This window comes from Pteronotus mesoamericanus, unplaced genomic scaffold, assembly GCF_021234165.1.
Source record: "Pteronotus mesoamericanus isolate MK-2021 breed Mesoamerican mustached bat unplaced genomic scaffold, CSHL_Meso_final contig_182, whole genome shotgun sequence".
Taxonomy (NCBI): domain Eukaryota; kingdom Metazoa; phylum Chordata; class Mammalia; order Chiroptera; family Mormoopidae; genus Pteronotus; species Pteronotus mesoamericanus.
In genome coordinates, this window is record NW_026555078.1 from 31,034,219 (window position 1) to 31,054,559 (window position 20,341).

Consider the following 20,341-nt stretch of genomic DNA (forward strand, 5'->3'; position numbering starts at 1 on the left):
AAACCTGGGGCTGGAATTTCTGTCTGCCTAGATCATGCTGTTTTCACTGGGCAATGACTAATGCAAACTATGGCACAAGTTACTCTCTAATGATGAAAACATGGCGTATTACCCCATTCATGACATTTCCATGTATGCATAGAAAATTTAGCTTAATGCATTGCTCAGCTTTCCCTCTTAGAAAAATTCATTCTGAAATCCGTTTTCTTTACTGATCCCATTTGAAAATATGAGAATAGGATGTTAAAAATATCATTCAAGGGATAGGACATATTCCTCAGGAGATTCTTTACTCTCAAATTAGGAAGTCATCAATTTCCTGCATATAATGAAAAATTATAAGAATCTATGGACATACTGGATTAAACATAACATTGACATTAATTTCATATTTTTCTTTTTACTTTTTAAATAGTTTCTAGTAAATTTAAAACTATGTATGTGGCTTGCATTATATGACTATTGGGCAGCACTTCTATTGCATGTTGGCAAAAGGCTTTAATAAAGTGGAAAGAAGTAGAAATTTTATATGAGAAAATAATAGAAATCCAGGAGGGGAATGATATGGTCACCTGAGTATGTGTACGTACATTTTAGGAAAAAAGTGTGCAAGAGTTAGTACAGGTATAGGTATACAGAATATCTTCCCATTAAATGCCCACTAAGAACACATAGATTGAATAGATCTCATTAATGCAGTAAGTAGTTATTGAGTACTAGAAGTTGTGCCTGACACTGGTTTTCAAAAGTTTAACCCTCCTTCTTACATCTCATTGGCCAAAATTGGGCTGCTACTCCCCAGAGGATAATAGGATCACCATAAATCTGGGGGGAAGAATCTACCTTTCTCGAAATCAAGAAATCTCTGCCTATTACCTGAACAAAATCTTGTTTGTGTGTCAGTTTTTTAGAAAGCATTTTTATTTTTCTTCAAATGTAGATTTTTTTTTTTTTTTTTTTTTTAGGGAATAAAGGCGATATGGCCATATGCCACAGTGTGTGCCACAGTATTCACATTTTAAAATGCATAGGTTCACAGCACTCAATATTATAGATCTCTTAAATTAACAACTAAAAATATCATTATAAAAACAATCATTTGGACTCATTCACATTTGATCATCATCTCCCCCCCAAATTCAACCACAGACACGAAGTTTAGTTCGCTGACACAGGGCTTTAACAACATTTAACTTAGATTTAGGTTAGGAAAAAAAGTGGTTTCAAATTAAAAGATACACAGAATATGATGGCCCTTTTTTTCTTTATTTTTAATGCCAAGGAACTAGGTATATGTTAGCACTGACTTTTTTATTGCTAGAGGGAAGGGCAGGTGGAGAGGTTCAAAGCTTTTGTAGAACATAGGCTTTCTTGGGTGCAGTATGCTCATACTTATGATTACATTTGTAGGATAGATAAGAAACCACGACAATGTCATATCTTTCTCTGGTGATGGACTCAGTTTTGTAGCCATTTTCAGCATGGACTGAAGTTCAAATTTATATCATTAAACACCTGTTCATAGGTGTAGCAACCCATATTTTTAAGACTGCTAAGAAGGTGTTTTACAATGTAGAAAAGAGGATTCCACTGAATTGATTCAATAAGCTTTCTTACACAAGAATGAGGCACATTTAGTAATAGGTGGATGTGGACATTATTCATACTAACCTTGCACATTTAATACCATTAATTTGTTGAAACTAATAATATTAATTCATTCAAAAATGAGATTAAACCAGGCACCCCTTGCAGCCGTAATCCATGACTGATGGCTCTGTGACATGGACAGTGCAGCGCCTCCAGCAGAGCGAGTGGCGCACGTGTTGCAGATTGCAATGAGAAACAACCTCGTATCTCCTGTCTTCAGTTAAAGCATCTTTTTTTTAAAAAAAAATTGCTTGTCTCTCTGTAGTCCTTGAATGTTATATTTTAGCTGCCAAACCGATGATTTATATTTAATGCCACGAGAGTAGAGCCAGACAATTATTTTTCTAAACGGCATTTAATGGAAATCAGCAGGTAAGAAGAGTCCAACCAGGCTTACAAAATGATGATCGCTGCAGTTGACTTTATTTCTGACCATGTAAATCAGGCACCATTAAATGCAGCCAACCAGAAATGGTGCAACATGGTGTCTCTCTGAATTATAAAGGACACCCACTTGTTTCTTCTTATTTCCCTCTTGTTTCTTTGCAACGTATTAACACACCGTACCTATTTTTCTCCAGTCTTTTCTCTATTCTTATTTATTTACTGAGCGCCTACTATGAGTAAGGATCTCGACTAGAACAGGGCATATGAAAATTAACAGGAAATGGCAATCTTTCCCATGGAGAGCTTTGCCTGTTGAGAGCCATTGTTGTGCACGGAAAAGAGCATATATGTGTACTGGAGTCTGGCAGCTCCAGCCTCTAGTTCTAGGTGGAATCAGAATAACTAGCTGTGTGACCTAGGCCAAGTTACTTAGCCTCTCTGAGCTTCTATTTCCTCCTCTGTAAAATGGAGATAACTACCTAAATGCTTATAACATTGTCACGAAGATAAACTGAAAAAAAAAAAAAAAAAAAGAGACAATTAGTACAATGCCTAGCAAATGGTTCTTTTAAAAATGATAGCTAACATTGTGTGAAGATGAAGTCCTTTAGTTTTTTTTCTTGTCTCGGAAGCTCTTTATCTGCGCTTCGATTAGAAATGGTAGCTTTGCTGGGTAGACCAATCTTGGCTGTAGGTCCCTAGTTTTCATGACTTTGAATATTTCTTGCTAATGTCTCCTAGCCTGCAAGTGCTTTTGAGAAATGAATTGACAGTCTTATGGGAACTCCTGCTTTTCTCCTGCTGCTTTTAAGATTCTCTTATTTTTAACCTTTGGCATTTTAATTATGATGTGTCTTGGAGAGGGGCCTCTTTGCATCCATCTTCTTTGGGATTCTCTGTGCTTTCTGGACTTGCATGTCTATTTACTTCACCAAATTAGGGAAGTTTTCTTTCATTATTTTCTCAAGTAGATTTCCAATCACCAAACCATTATTATATGAAACGTTAAAGGGAATTATTTAAGGAGAAAAAGGCCAAAACTATGAACAATTAAATGGTAATAAATACATATCTATTAACAATTGAATCTAAAAAACTAAGCAAACAAGAACAGAGACAGAATTATGGATATAGAGAACATTTTGATGATTGCCAGATGGGAGGGGGGTGTGGGAGAATGGGTGAAGAGGTGAAGGGATTAACAAGTACAAATAGGTAGTTACAGAATAGCCATGGGGATGTAAAGCACAGTATAGGAAATGGAGTAGCCAACATAACTTATACATAATGAGCCATGGACACAAACAAGAGTACGGGGATTCCCTGAGGGAGTAGGGGCTGCTGAGTGGAGGGGAGTGAAGAGGGAAAATTGAGACAACTGCAACAACATAATATATAAAACATAATTTTAAAAAATGATAGCTAACATTGCATTTATATAAGGAACCCAGCAAAACACATGTGAAGTAGACATTCGATAAATATTCACTCCTTCTTCCTCATTATTTAAACTGATAACTTTCTGGACACTGGCCTTAGCGAGTGCTGAAGTGGAGTAGTATTATGGGAAATGATTGGAATGGGAATAAATGAGAAACTAGCTGAAGGTTGAAAAGACAGATTGGGGTCTCATTGATAAGGTCCTCGTTTATCAGGCTGAGGGGTCTGGATATTGCACGGTAGCAATGGTGACCAGTTGGAGGTGTTTAAGACAAAGTCATAAATGAGCTGTGAGTTTTGGACCACCTGAGCAACAGAGTGGAGGATGGAAGGAAGCTAGGTGGCCTGGAAACAGGGAGACCCACAGGAACATGAATCTGAGGGACTCCCTTAGATACACTGAAGATCTGGATGAGAGCTTGCACAATGCACATGAAAAAGAAAGGATACATAGTCACAGAATGTTTTGGAAGTGGTAATGTCGGGGAAGGGGAGGCAGCCCACTGATTGCTGTATGTAGGTTGTGGATCATGAGGAAGGCTCAGTTTTTAGACCAGAGATGAAAATTGAATTTCATCTCCAATGCTGAGAGGATTCCAAGTGAACAGCTGGCTTAGTGAGCTTGCTGCAGATGCAGGAAGAGCAGCAGCAGCATATTTGTCGTGTATATGTCATCCTTTCCAGACTAAATGAGTGGTTTGCCCTGTCATCGGCCTTTATCTTGGAAGTGAGTTCATGTTATTGTCTAATAATGATGGCTTTATTGGTTACCTTCAGCATGAATGCTGAAGACCAGAAGATAACAGAACCAGCTAAAGCTGAGCTAAAAGATCAGCACCATGGGGTATATGACCAAAATTAGAAAATATACTACAGATAAAGGCACAACTAAACTTTTTCAGACAGTGTAAATGTCAGAAAGCTTAGAGATGAGTCCAAATTCTTCCATCTATTTTCTTAAAAAATTGACTATAAAATTCACATAGTACACAGACTCACGCTGTTTTGCTCATCTCTTCACCTTGTTGGATGTGTGAGAGAGAGTGCTGCCCTAGGTTTCTGGGGAGAACTGAATATACACAGTGGCCAGAACAGATGGGATAGACCAGAGTTTATTAGTCCCGAACACTCACAGCCTGGGGGAGGAAGACTCTCTGCCATGCAGAGCTACTGAGGCGGCGTACTTGGGAAGGCGTTGCATGTTGAAACAGGAAAAAGGGAGAAGCAGTAGGGGCTGTGGGAGGCTGGCTTTGTAGTAACGAGTGAGATGACCTCTGTTTCCCAGAGGAAGATGTGACCGGGCATGTTTAATAATTCCACAGGCTTGCAGAGAGGCGAAACCCATTGGGTTGAGGACCAGCTGGAGAGCAGCTGATCTGACTGCTAAGGAACTTATCTGTGTCGGGAGCCTTTCCCACTGGGTGGATGGGGCATATCTAGCAAGAATGGGGGAACTAAGAGTTAGGACTTGAGGAACCCCATGAACCTCCAAGATGCTGATACAGCACATGAAATTTTAGGCCTTACAACACAGATATCTAATACATTAGCCACTGGCCACATTTGGCTATTGAACACCTGAACTGTGGCTAGTCTATTCTGGGATGCCCTGAAGTATAAAATACATACCTGATTTTAAGGATGTAATACAAAAAAGTAAAAATATCATTTTTACATGTTGTAATGATAATACTTGGGTATATTTTTTACTTAAAATTAATTTTATGTATATTATACTTATCTGCATCTTTACCTTTTTCTTTTAATGTGGCTACTAAAACACTTGGTTGTATATCTGGCTCACATTTGTCATTCACATCATGCTTCTGTTGGACAGCACTGGCGTAGACCTTCCTCTTGAAAACAGAGAAACTGAAAATACCTGGGAATTGTTTCCTGAGATCTTCATACTATGGAAAACTCTTACTTAACTGACAAAGAGATTCATTTTGGCTATTCGAGTTATCACTCCTCAAATAGGCCTCGACCATAGTCAAACAGTCAACTAGGCTTCATTGACTAGCATTCCAAATTTGCTTAGCTAAAGTTCAGAAAAAGTTTCACTGTTATGTTACTGAGCTGAGTTATGGCAAAGCAATGAAAGGACAGTACTGCCAGAGTTTTGCTGCTGTGATGTTGCCAGGGTTGCTCTAAATCATCACACAGGACATATTTTTAAGCCCCAACTATTGTGCTGGACCAAAATATCAACAAACTTCAACTAAAAGTACTTAACAATTAAAAAAAAAAAAAAAAAAGCAACTGATCATCTTGTCCACAAAATTGAAGCCAGGAGATCAGATATATCAGACTACATAAATCAGAATTAGGACTATTTCACATACTCAGGGGGAACAAAATGAAGTGCTATCATTGGAGGCAAAAGCTAGTGGTGTCCAAAAATATTTCTTTGTTTTTTAACTGAAATGTCCTACTATATGCTAATTTTGCAGTTTGCTGCTCAGGAATGAAATGTAGGCAACGGTTTGGTTTCATTATAAACAAAGCAACAGCTTGCTGTCCAAGTATTAGAAAGAGCTAGTATGCATTAGCAATAAGCCAGAAAAATCTTCTGAAGATCAGACAGACACAGTTTTTGGATATTGACTATTTATTGACCATCCTACTTAGGGTAAGGGTCCTAATATAGCTGAGCTCAGTTAGCTGATTTCTTCCCAAACTGACCTCAGCACTTTGCCCATTTGATAGTCCCCATCTCAGGAAAAGCTTGGCTCTGCTCCTTCAAGTTTTCCCAAAAACAAAGAAATACTCATTTCAATCTTATTAATAAATAATAATAACTTCCAAATACTACTCTGAGTCAGGTATCAGGCAAGGAATTATACATACATTAACTAGGCTTTAGAGCAAATCTTCAGAGTTGGTGAAGTTTAGATCCTTGTTTTGCAGATGAGGAAAATGAAGCTCAGGGACATTGCTTTATCCTTCAGAAGTGACTTTGGATACAAATAATAGAATAGCTGACAACTGATGGCTTAAGCAAGCTGGAGTTTATTTGGCTCGTGCAACAAGACATCTTAGGGAGGCAGTCTAGGGTTACTATATGGTCTCAAAGATCCCAGAGACCCAGGCTATTTCTTTTTTCATTCTGCCATTCAGACTGTGTTGTTTTTTTCTTGGATTCATCATTGCCGCATGGCTGCTAAACCTCTAGCAGAAGAGGAGAAGGCAGAGGCAAAACCCCTGCCAGCTAAGGCTACCTTTCTTAATTAAAAGTTTCCCCAGAATCATATCCAAGATCTCATTGGCCAGAACATATCTCATGGCTGCCTCTATCTGCAGGGAAGACCAGGAAACAGTATTTCTTATTTGAACAAAAAAACCAAAGCAGGAGTCCTTTGGCAAAGATAAGGGGAAAATGTTTAGGCAAGTAGCTGCAATGGGATTGGACTCTAGGGTGATGTCATTTCAAAATCAATTCTCATGTCTTACATGCTTTGTAGCGTCCTAAGAACACTCTTATTTATCATATTCCCCAGTGGCTTGCACATAGTAGGTACTGAGGCTTGTTAACTTAGGGCACCAAGTTGAAATCCCTCCAAACAGAGCAGTATTGGTATCCCCTACGTAAGCACTTTTGTAGTAATTCCCCGTGGATGATGGTGAATGCAGCACAATAGGCTGCTCTTCAGTTGAACAACATTTAAATAGTCTCTGCTTAGGGAAATTTAAAAAAAAAAAAAAAAAAAAGCAGGGTGCTAAGCCTTGCTACTTTGCTAAATGTTTTTAGAAGGTTTAGAGATCAACTACATGAAAAAATTTCCCCAACAGCTACATATAGAAAGCAATTCCACAAGTATTCTTGTCTCTTCCTTTATCTAAGCCTTTGCTAATATGTTTTTAGTCCCAAAAACCTAACTCAAAGCCATTGCACTTAAGTAGCAAGTTATTGGAACTAAGTTTCTTTTTCTTTTTTTCTTTCTTTCTTTCTTTTCTTTTTTTTTTTTTTTTTGCTGAAATAGTGTTTTGTTGGGGTTTTTCGGTTTTGTTTTTTTTTTTTTTTAGAAAACATGGGATGCTAGTAGTTGAAATGAGGAATATTTTTTCAGAGCTGATGAGATTGCTGAACTCTGGAAGGAATGGGGAAAGCCATCATAAATGTGACTTTCTTCTAGGATAGTGATGAGGCCCTCATAGGGAAACCCTATGAATTAGTCAGTTTCTGAGGCAGTCCCATTTTTAAATGCTCTGTCCCTTGGCAGATCAAACGTTTGTGTCTTGATCTGTCATGTTTGAAATAGGAGCTACTGGTGATCATTGGTAAAAATTTCTATTAAAATGGTCTGAACCCATTTAGGTTCAGCATCTATGAGGGATTCAAAGTTTGACCATTGCCTTTTCTCTTCTTTTCTGCTGCTTTTCTTTGTAATAAGTTACCAGGGGTGCAGCTCACATTTCCAGGGCTAGGCATTTTGTTCACACCAGAGCTTGGTGTGCTCTTGGGGCCAGGCAGCTTCTTAAATTAGTTATCCTCTTGGGAGTTGCTAATGATTAACAAATACACTAGAGCTATTGGGTTGGCCAAAAAGTTTACTTAGGTTTTCTTTCTGTATGGTGTGTCCAGTAGCGCTAGTGGTGCTTAGTTGTCTTTACTTCATTCAAAACAATTTTGTTAGATTGTATTGTGATAGCTGTCATACCAGCGTGCATTTTAAAAAACTTATCACAATTGGTGAATTTTTGTGCCACATTTAAAAATAGAAGATGGAAGAAAATATGCAATATTTTCGGCATATTATGCTATATTATTTCTAGAAAGATAACATGACTGAAATGCAAAAATAAAAAATAAAAATATTTGTGCAGTGTATGGAAAAGGTGCTGTGACTGATCGAATGTGTCAAAAGTGGTTTGTGAAGTTTCTTGGTACTACTGACATTTTGGGCAAATAATTCTTTGCTGTGGGGCTGTATTATGCATTAGAAGATGTTTAGTGGTACCCCTGGTCTCTATCCACTAGAATCCAATAGTGGGAGATAGCAGACATACTCAAAATATCCAAATTAATACAATTATTGGTGAAAATGAAAAAAAAGTCTTTTATTTTACAGAAAAAACTAAATGAATTTTTTGGCCAACCCAATCCTTTATCCAAAATCATTGCACTTGGTTACAGATATGCCGATCAAATAGATAGTTATAACTTCACCCTCAAATAAAATAAGCAAAAAAAATTTTTACTAAAGTTGTATCATATAAATATCATGCTTTTAATTCAGCTCTTTGGGCTGCTTGGCTATTAACTAGGAATACCACTGCCATTTTAAGAATGTAATTATTGTGTTAATTTATGCCCACTGGTCAGCTATGTTAATTTTTATATTTGCTTCCAATTTCATCCAAAGTATATTTCATAATGAAATATGCCCACATTGTCTTCACATAAGGCATGGAAATGGCATTTTACTTGTTTTATGATAAGCTAATAAAATTTTATTCCACAGTTTTGAAGTTTTTTGTTTTGTTTTTGTTTCATTTTTTGCCTCTCCTCTCCCCACCTTAAAGCTCTGACATTTGGGAATTTTGATTAAAAAGCATATTTTAAAAGATACTACAGTGATCTAGACTTTTATTCCAAGGCTTTCTAATTTTAATTTGGAAATTACAATGAACAAGACTAACAAAGAGCAGTTAAAATCAGTGCTTGGCTTCATCTTCTGGCTTGTCGGCTCCAAATTTGCGATCCAACAAAAAGCAGTTTGGGGTGTTTCTTTAAGATGGCATCTGGCTGATGGGTCCTGGAGACTCTTTCTGTAGTCAGAACCACAGTGTCTCAACACACCCGCATCCATAATCCTACGGTGGGCTCAAATGCAACCAGGCTGTGTGAAATGTTTTCATTTCCTATTGACTGGTTGTATACTTCCCTTGTGTTAATCCCTTGTTAATGGACACTTTCTTCGAGCAGCTGAGTTCCGAGTTGTGTAGTCTTTGTGATTCTAGCAGATTTTATTACTTGGATATCTTTGTTTTCATTATTTTGAGATTTTGGGATTTTGTCTGTTTCATTGATATCGATTCTCTCAGTTAGAGATGGCCCGGCCTCCCACTGTTTCTGTTTGTGTTTGATCTACAGTCAGTGGGAGGGAATCCTCGGGCTGCAAATGTTTTGGTCCTGTGCTTCAACTGGGAAAGGCATGGTAAGAGCCATTAGCAGCTTTTTCAACTGAAAACAAATGAATGTGGCTTGATACCAAGGGGGGAGGGGCTTGCATTTGGTCATTTAAACGATCTCAGGTGTTGTTCTGGGGCACTCATTTCGGAGGGCAATGTGGAATTTTGAGGACCTTTGGCAATCGCTCTTTGAGAAATCCAGAATTGGTGTATAGTTATTTCACTTAGCAACACTGCTCTGAGTAATAATCCCATTTTGCCAATGAGATAGCTGAGTTAAAATATAGGTACATATTCTGTAATCTACACTGAGATACAGTTTGCTATGTAACTGCTTAGTGCTGAATGGGAAAATGTGCCTTCTCTCTCCATTACAATGATAAACTTCTAGAGGGGAGAGAGAACTCTGGCAGCACCCTAATCAAACTGGGTTATGACATTGAAAATGTGCTTGCTGTGTGCTTACATCCAGGTTCCAGGCCTACCTCAGCCGGCAGTTAGGAGAACTTGGGCTCTTCACTAGGAATTCCAGCTGTTTATTGCCTTGTCATCCAATTAATTTCCCAACAGATGCTGCTCAAGTTCCCTTTTCAGGTAACCTATCCTTTCACTTAATGTATCTCTTAAGAAAGGTTAAGAATTGACTAAAAAAAAGTAAATTTTTGAAAGTGCTTATTAAGTATCAGCATCAGTATTTTTAAAAATAGGAAACATGTCAGCAAAAATATTTACTAGCCACACAATTTAAAGTTCTAATCTAACTTGGCTAGAGGTTTTGGAATAGTTGTAATAAAAATGCTGAGAAAAGGCATGCTTCGGAGATTCCCCCTTCCTTACCAACGGCAGTCTGGGCTGGACGGCTCTGTGCAGGAGGCGGGACCGGGGCCAGAAGCTGTTTGACATGGAGGCAGAGGAGCAGATGGGCAGGTCCAGGCCGAGACAGGAGGACTTAACTTGGATCCTTTTCAAACTGATACTGATATTCTTTATGTTTATGTTCGATATGTAGAAAAGGCTGGGGAGGTTGGGGAACACCGTCTGCTAGTGTCACCAATCCAGCTCTGGCCTCAAATCTCTAATTCCTACCCAGCAAAACAAAGCTCATGTAGTTAGCAGTGTTCATTCTTCTGCAAAGACAGTTTGGAAACCGTCGAGTGCCCCTCCTAGCATGCCATTTGGGGCTTTGATCATTTTTAACTTCAAGTAATTTATCAAAGAACTCTTTCCAACCTGTTAAAGTTCTCTCCCTGAAAACTGTTCTAGTAAGTATAATTTTCTCCCTCTCCTTCCAGTTCTAGAGATGCTATAGCAGGGTTTTGAGCACCTGTTTGGCTGGGCCATCCTTTAATTCAGCTCTGGGCCCTGGTGATATGGTTTGATGCCCTCCTGCCCCCAACTACCCTTCCATGGACTGACTGACCAGGATGCTTAAAGGTTACCATTAGAATTTCTCAGAAGATGGTGTCTCTAGGTCAGTCTAAATCAGCCATTCAACCCTGGCAGCATATGAGGATTTCTGCAGGAGATTTTAAAAACTCCCTAGTGCCCAGACTGAACCCCAGACCAGTATCCCAGCATCTCTGGACATGGAATCAGGCAAGAATACTCTTAAAAGTTCTCCAGGTGATTCCAGTGTACAGCCAAGGCCAAAAGCCATGGCTTTGGAAGGACTGTGATTATATAGCTCTTACCTGAATTTGCACTATATTCATATGGATCTATTTTTTTAATTTTATTTATTTTTAGAGAAAGCAAGAGAGGGAGAGAAACATAAATTGGTTGCCTCGCTCACACCCCTAACTGGGGACCTGGCCCACAACTCATGCATGTGCCCTGGCTGGGAATCAAACGGGTGACTTTTAGGTTTGCAAAGCTCAATCCACTGAGCCATATCAGCCAGGGCTGGAATTTTTGATACATTCATCAGTTATCACCTGTTGAAAATTTTGGCTGCTTCCTCTGCTGGTCTACAGAGGTCTGAAGAAATACTTTTCCCTTTTTAAAAAGAGGAGCGGGGAGAAGCATGAGAAACCAGGGTGTGGCGAACCACAGCAAACCCTGAGCTTGTAGCACTGCGTGTTCTGAACTCACTAGAGCCACAAGGGTAAATGTGTTGCCCAGGAGAAGCACTTAGGAAAGAGTTGCCTTTTGGAGAACAAGGACAAGGCAAAGATGGGAACAGGGGCAGAAGAGGGCTCTGAGTCAAAGATTCCACCGAGAGGCTGCATCGGAGTGCAAAAGACTCAGAAGGGCCTCCATCTTTGTATCAGCCCCTCCCCCAGGCCAAGACCTCAGTGCTCCTTTTGATGGAAGTAGCTGCCCATTGTCATACTTCAGGGACTTTCCATTCCCCTTCTCTGTCTGATACCACATACCCCACTTACTCAAAAAAAAAAAAAAAAAAAAAAAAAAAAAGCAGCTTAATAAGTGAAAGATTATCTATAATATGCCAGGCTCTTTAGAGCAAAGGTTTCTCTATTGTAATACACATCAGAGTCATCTGGGGAACATGTTTTAAAACCTATATTTCTGCCCCAGCCCTATCTTATGTAAAATGAAGATTCTTAGCACTCACCCCAGTACTTTGATTCGGCAGAGCTGGGTGTGCCTGGAGAGCTGCATTTTTAAACATGCTCCCCCTTTGATTCAGGTTCTCAGACTTCATCAGAATTTGAGATGCTATCCCAGAGGACAGAAAGGGAGGAGTCACATGTCGTCCCTGACCTTGAGTAGAAAAACAACAATGCATGTAACCAAGAGCTAAGGGAGCCAGAGTGCAGGACCAAAGCATAGGGCGGCCAGCCCAGGAGAAGTAGGGGCTGGTCCAGCCTGAGCTCCACTCACCAAGAAAACTCTGCCCTTCTAACTTGAAAGAGCCCATATGGGTTCGTCACAGCCTTGCCAGAAGGCTGACCCCAAACTTGGGTAGGATCCATAGAGTGTGTGACTTGCTATTCCCCAAACTGGGCACTTTGGTGCTTGGTTTCTTCATCCGCATCCATTGTCTACCTTGAGAATCCCATCGGACTTCAATGTTTAATGAATGTCCCTTCTGGATAAAATCTTTCTTTATTCCCTCCAAAGTCCAGCTGATGCATCCTGTGGCACTTCATGGCATTTTTGTACCATGTCTCTATTTACCTCTCACTGTGTCTCATGTGACCTCCAGGCAAGTGGTGCCTGTCCATCTCAGTGTCACCAGCACCTCACCAGAGGCTGGCACATGGCAGGTGCTCGATAAATCTTTGTTGAGTGAAGTCCTGAGGACAGGAACAGGTGACCACTGGACCCCTTCCCACTGATAGGAGCACCCTGAGCAGCGGCAGTGAGATGAGAAGACACTCCCCCTCCCTCAGCATGACTAGCATCATGTCCCCCGCACTCCAAGAACGGTGAGGATCATGGGGTGTGAGTGTTCCTCTGCGCAGCCCAAGCCATCCAGCGTGCTGACGGATGCAGTTCCTCCAGAGCTTGCAGCCCCAAAGGCAGCGCTACCCAACGAGCCAAGAATGCATGTGTTACAGATAGAAATAGCGGGCATGCAGCACGTCCTGTGTGCCGGGCCCTGCTCTAAGCACTCACATGAATAACTCATCCATCTCCCCTGTTCTCCAGATGAGGACACCAAGGCACAGAATATTTAGTTGCTGTACCTTGCAGTTCAAACTCAAGCAGTCTGGCTCCAGGGTCTGGTTTAACCACCGTGCTCTAGTGGTCTCTATAAATACTGGAAAATGTTCTTTTTTTTTTTTTTTTTTTTTTTTTGGCAGAAGTGGTAGGGCAGGAGCTCATCATTTGTGCAAAATGCAATGTTTTTGTTTTATTAGGTTTTCAAATCACTAAAAATTACGTAATCCCATTTACCAAACCATTTGCGGCAATGACTCATCACCTTCAAATATTTAATGCCACCCCAAATCTGTATTAATTCACTAAGTTGAGCCTTTTAGAACTCAACATTTTGCTTACCTCTTCAGCTGCTATATGAGAAAACAAATTGACCATGCAGAATCTTTTCCAGTACTTCATATGATTTTATAGAATAAATTATTTTAGTCATTTAAGCCTAAATAATTTTCAATAATTGCCTAATGCACTCCACCAAGTTTGCTTTTTGTAAAAACTCCTTTTTCTTGCTTCAAGGTACTTATTGAAAAAGATTTAAAATTATTGCTTAGAATGCTCTTTCCCTCAACCAAGAGTAAAGAGCAAATATATCCAATAGCCTGTTAACTCACTGCTTCCACTTAACTTTTCAGAAGTTACCCATGCTTAATATTTGCAAGCAAAACAGAAAAAAGCTTATGTATTGATGATTTCAGGAATCAATGCAAGTGAGCTCAGGGGACGCTGTCAGGAGCACAACACAAAGAGAAAAACCTCAGGGAAAGCAGGAAGGAGGAGCTTTCCTGCAGCACCTGTGGCTGGCGCTGGGACGGGGACAGAGGCATTGTCGGCGGTCTGGATGCCACAGCCTGCAGTAGACAGCTGTCTCCTGCTGCCCCAAGCAGGGGTATTCTGCATCAGCAACCAAAGATCCGGAGGCTTAGAGCTTTTGCATTTGCCAGCAATTATGCAGCAATTATGACTCTCTTTTGTGATGATGAATGGATGGAAGGAAAGAAGGAAGGAAGGAAGGGGAGGAGAGGGAGAAAGGGGGGAAAAATACACTCCCAAATGGCAGAAAGAAATGGTAACCCTCCTAAATTCTAAATATTATCTATTATTGTGACTTCAGTTCTAAAATACTTAATTTGCATTCCTTTCTTTTTTAGTGTTGAATAATAAGGATTAATTGATCTTTGGTCTAGAAATTTTCTGGAGATGGGGTAGAAGGGTATGGGATGGTTTTGGACTCTCCTAGAAAACACAATAAGATAAAACCTGCCAGAGGATTCTAAACTTGCCTCCTGGAAAAAGACAAAACATCTCACATCTGGTGGGGGAGATGACAGCGGTGAGAGCGGCGTTTAGTACTCTATAAACAAAATTCTAGCAAAGAAACTGCTGGACCATATGCTAAGAGTATGTTTAGTTTCATAAAAACTCTTCCAAAGTGGCTTTATCATTTTACATTCCCACCGCAATAAACGAGAGTTCTTCTTGCTCCACATCCTTGGTAGCACTTGGTGTTGTCAGTGCTCTGGGCTTTGGCCATTCTAATAGATGTGTAGTGGTGTCTCATTGTTGTGATATACATTTCCTGGTGACATACATTAAGCATCTTTTCATATGCTTATTTGTCATCAGTATATCTTCTTTGATGACATGTCTGTTAATGTCTTTGGCGCATTTTAAAATCAGATTGTTTTCTTATTGAGTTTTAAGAGTTCTTTGTATACTTTGGATTCTTAGAGCTGTCCTTTGCAAATATTTTCTCCCACTTTGTAGCTTATCTTCTCATTCTCTTGACATTGTCTTTCACAAAGCTTTAATAAAGTCTAGCTTATTATTTCTTTCATGGATGACAGTGTTGTGTCTAAAAAGGCATCATCATACCCAAAGTTATGTAAGTTTTTTTTTCTTTTATGTTGTCTTTCATAGTTCTCTATTTTCTGTTAGGCCTGTGATCCAGTTAATTTTTTGATAGGTGTAAGTAAGAACCCTGTCTAGGTTCATTTTTTCCCCTATGGGAGGAGGTATACTCTTCTTTGATTCTTCCTTCTGCTTGGAATGTGACACGATGGCTTGTCACTTGAGTAGCCATTATGGCACATGAGTTAACACCCAAATCATGGCCAGGAGCCCAGCAAGAGGATGCCTCGTCCTTGATGATCATGGGTCTGCTTTCCTAGTCCTCAGTTGCCTTCCCTTGACTTTTTTTTTTTTTGGTGAAAAAGGACACTTCTATCATGTTTAAGCCTTTGCTTGATTTTTGTTTATTTGAGAGTTTTTTTGGTCATGCTATTTATATGCAGTCAAAGCTAATTTTAATAGATACATCTGCTTTTTATGGCCCCTTATGGTCATTACTGATGAAGTTGCACAAATCTTTTTAAAGGGGAAAGCTGAGACAGATTTTCTCAGAGACCTAGAACTTAGACGTTTGTTGATACACTGAGGTACATCTAATAGGTTCCCCTTTGCACAAAATTCTAGGAAACAACAACAACAACAAAAAATTTGATAGCTAAGGAAATAAAGCACACACATGAAGAAAAGCCTAAATAAATTCCAAAGGGGTAAATGATCTGTCAGTTTCAAATTCCCCTTTCTCCTATTAGCAGGTCTCCGTAATAGGAACCCATTCTGGTATCCTGATGTTTAATAATAAACATGGCAAACGTCAAACTGACCTTCTGGTTCTCAGCAATAGCTAGCTGGTGCTAACATTAATCCTATTAGTTCATAAGACTTTTTTTTTTTTTTTAATCAATGCAACCCAGCTGCCATTTCTCTTGTACTAAGTGAATTGAAACCCTCAGCTGGTTCACAGCACACTTTCAGACGTGTGAAAAACTGACAACATAAATCACAATTCCTTTCTCTCACCATTTCTTTCTCTCCTGAAACTACATACACAATTCAACAGCTATACTAGGGCTGTCAGGAACATGCCAGTTCAGTATTAGGAAAATAATTCAACACCATCTCCTAGACACAAGATGTCTTTCTGCAAAGCATTTTTTTTTATATCCATGTTACTATTCAGTGCCATTTCCCTTGAGCATTAAGTTACTTTGGTATTTTTTTTTCTTTTTCTCTTCTTCCCTTTATTCCCCTCCACCCTACACCACCCTACCCTCCACCCTACACCACCCTACCCTCCACCCCCTTAGTTCATGTGCATGGGTTGTACATGTAAGTTCTTTGGCTTCTCCATTTCTTATGCTATTCTTAACCTCCCCCTGCCTATTTTGTCCCTACTATTTATGCTGTTTATTCCCTATACCTTTTCCTCCATTCTTCCCTCTGTTTTACTGTTTGTAGTTTTTGATCTTCTGTTTCTTAGATAAGTCCCTTTAACATTTCATACAGTAAGGGCTTGGTGATGATGAACTCCTTTAACTTTACCTTATCTGGGAATCACTTTATCTGCCCTTCCATTCTAAATGATAGCTTTCCTGGATAGAGTAATCTTGGATGTAGGTCCTTGCTTTTCATGACTTTGAAAACTTCTTTCCAGCCCCTTCTTGCCTGCAAGGTTTCTTTTGAGAAATCAGCTGATAGTCTTATGGGAACTCCTTTGTAGGTAACTGTCTCCTTTTTCTCTTGCTGCTTTTAAGATTCTCTCCTTATCTTCAATCTTGGGCAATGTAATTGTGATGTGCCTTGGTGTGTGCTTCCTTGGGTCCAACTTCTTTGGGATTCTCTCAGCTTCCTGAATCTCCTGGAAGTCTATTTCCTTGGCCAGATTGGGGAAGTTCTCCTTCATTATTTTTTCAAATAAGTTTTCAATTTCTTGCTCTTCCTCTTCTCCTTCTGGCACCCCTATGATTTGGATGTTAATATATCTAAAGGTGTCTCAGAGGTTCCTAAGCCTCTCCTCAGTTTTTTGAATTCTTGTTTCATCATTCTGTTCTGGTTGAATGTTTTTCTGTTCCTTCTGATCCCAATCATTGATTTGAGTCCCAGTTTTCTTCCCTTTACTGTTGGTTCCCTGTATATTTTTCTTTATTTCACTTTGCATAACCTTTGCTTTTTCCTCCATTTTGCGACCATACTCAACCAATTCAGTGAGCATCCAGATTACCAGTGCTTTGAACTGTACATCTGACAGGTTTTCTATCTGCATTGCTTAGTTCTATTTTTGGAGATGATCTCTTCTTTCATTGGGGCCATATTTCTTTGTCTCAGCACACCTGTTATGTTGGAAGGGGTGGAGCCTTAGGGATTTGCCAGGGCAGGGCAACCCAGGTCGCTGAGTTGTGACGCTGTGTGGCGGGGAGGGGTCCAAGAGGGAACAATCTTTGCAAAGTATTTTTTAAAAGCACTTTACACTTTTCTTCAAGCAGGTAGGAGATTGAAGTGTAAGTTGGCTAACCCCTAAGAATGAGGTGTTCACAACAGAAACCCAATACAATTGTCAATGTTACTGGCATTTCTTTAGAAAGACAATTAGTGAATAGGATACTATTCTCCAGCAGAGGGTCCCTGGGGAGATCAGTAGGTCCTGTAGGACCTCGTTGGTTTCTCTACTACAAGGCAAGGGGCATCTCATTGTGATCATGAGTAGCTGGTGCTAGGGTTGAGACAAGAAGGGGTGCTCAGGATGACTCATGTCACTTTGTGAGAATAGAAGAAAATGAGTTTAGATCTAGCAAAGTGTTAAAAAAAATAAATCAGCAGTTACAATGTTTGGTTTTGCCCTGGCTTGTGTGGCTCAATGGACTGAGAGCTGGCCTGTGAACCAAAAGGTTGCCGGTTTGATTCCCAGTCAGGGCTTATGCCTGGGCTGCAGGCCAGGCCCTTGGTAGGGGGCACATGAGAAAAACCACACATTAATGTTTCTCTCCTTCTCTTTCTCCCTCCCTTCCCCTCTCCCTAAAAATAAATAAAATCTTTTTTAAAAAGTTTTAAAAAAGAATGTTTGGTTTTTCGTTTGTGCTTATCTTTTTCTAGGTCAGTCATGGTAAATATGTAGCACTTTTTTCACTGTTTCCCTTTTATACCCCTGGAAAAAATGAGTTCTTTGCATTTCTGCCTACTCAATCCAAGTGTAACTTTAGGATCCTTCTCAACACAGTACTAAGCAGTCCATTGGCTTTACCATAAAAGTGATTATTGGCTCTCTGCTCTGGGCACTTGAAATTTGGAGAACATTATTTTATCCAATGAAGTTGGGTGGGAGTCCAGGACTTACTGCTGTGTCTGAGTCTGCTGGAGTTTCTAGTCATCTAGGCCTAGAAGACACCCAGGGTGCCTCATCCATGGTTTCCAGTTTCAGGGGTTTTTTTCAAGTAAAGAAAAGATGTGAAGACACTTGTAACGCAACCTAAGTTCAGAATGCTTTTTTATTCTGAGAATTTTCCCCCTGGCTCTCACTTCGTCCATACCTAATATACCTGCAATATTTTGACTAAGTTTGCTAAGGCATTCAGCTTGGTTTTCATAGAAACAACTCTTTGTGAGCTCACATTTCATCAGCTTACATAATATTTAATTAAATTGCATAATTAAAATAACCCAGTGTAAACAGGTTTGGGAACAATCCTGACTGAATCTCAGGAGGCGTACAATGTACCAGCGGGAGCAGAATGCTCGAGCATAGCTGCTGGTGCTGAGCTTCCAGCTTTCGCATGATGTTCTACAGATGCAGTGGATGGGATGGGCTGACCCTCTGAGTTGGTTCAATGGAGGCCAGAGGGTCCACTGACAAACAGAAGCCCTACCTTTCACTATAGTTAACACTAGGGCAAGTTTTCTTTAAAAAAAAAGAAAAAAAGGAAACCAAGTATCTCTGAATATCATCATTACTTTTTTTTTTTTTTTTTTTTTTTGGAATGGGGGAGCAAACAATTTTTAATGGAATAGATTAGAAAAGCAAACAAACAAATACACTGGAGAATGATGCAACGCTGACAGTTTTGGGCACAATCCTAGGCCACAGGTCCACACACACCTTTGCAACTGGTCCTATAATTGCAAAGCTGTTCATCTCATCTCTGTTGTTTACTTGTTTACTATGATTCCCACATAATGGTCAAAATTAAGGAACACATAGTCTTTCCTCAGGATGACTTTTGTGGTTGCATTCCCACTTCTGGGTGTACCTTCCTTCCAAGCTTTGGTTTGCTTTCTTGCCTACGGCCTTCACTATGTCACTCAGAGTAGCACAGGGAAGTGTTTGGGCCCTCCCTTGATCCACTTCAGAGATAACAGATAGACTTTTGCTCCTGTGTTATCCGTACAGTTGGTCATGACTCTTACCAGAAGACCCAGGAAAATACAACATTTTCAACAGCCTTGCCTCTATCTTGAACATGGGAAAACGCTTCTTTTTTAAAATTGTAGTAAAAATATATATATTTATCATATAATAGATGTATGTAACATCAAGTTTACCCTTTTAATCATTTTCGAGTATATAACTCAGTGGCATTAAGTCTTATGTGGCACAAACAGCACCAGTATCTGACTCAAATTTTTCATCACCCCTAACGAAGTCTGTATTCATTAAATGCTAATTCCCCACTCTCTCCTCCCCACACTTCTGTCAACCACTGTTCTACTCTCTGTCTCTGTGTATTTGACTTCTCAAGGTGCCTCATAAGTGGAATCATACAATCTTTGTCCTTTTGTGCCTGGCTTCTTTCCCTTAGCATAACGTCTGTGAGATTTACTCATGTTGTCTTATTGCTTTTTAAGTGGCTTTCCCACTCAGACCACACTATCGTAGCCTAGAGTCTTCCATACAGCCCCACAAAGACCATTTTGAGGTTGCTTTTCTTCCTTCAACCTCCTGAAAAATGGTAATCACCTGCTGCCGACAACGTGTGAGTGCCGGCTGTGGGCCTTTTATGGTGACCGCCCCACAGTCCCCCAGACATGGTCACTGGGCTGCATTTGTCCTTTCCAAGGTTCTAGGATTTTCAATTGTCCATTAAATATTCTGCAACAATCAATTTAAATACACAAGTTTGGCTATTCAAATTACTTTTTCCAAAAGTACTTTAAAATGCATTAAGTTATTAATTGCCTGCTGGCACTTTAATCAAATGGGAAAATTGACATAGCCAGAGGCATGTATTTTTGTGGAAAGAAAATTTATTTAAGAAGAAACAGCAGC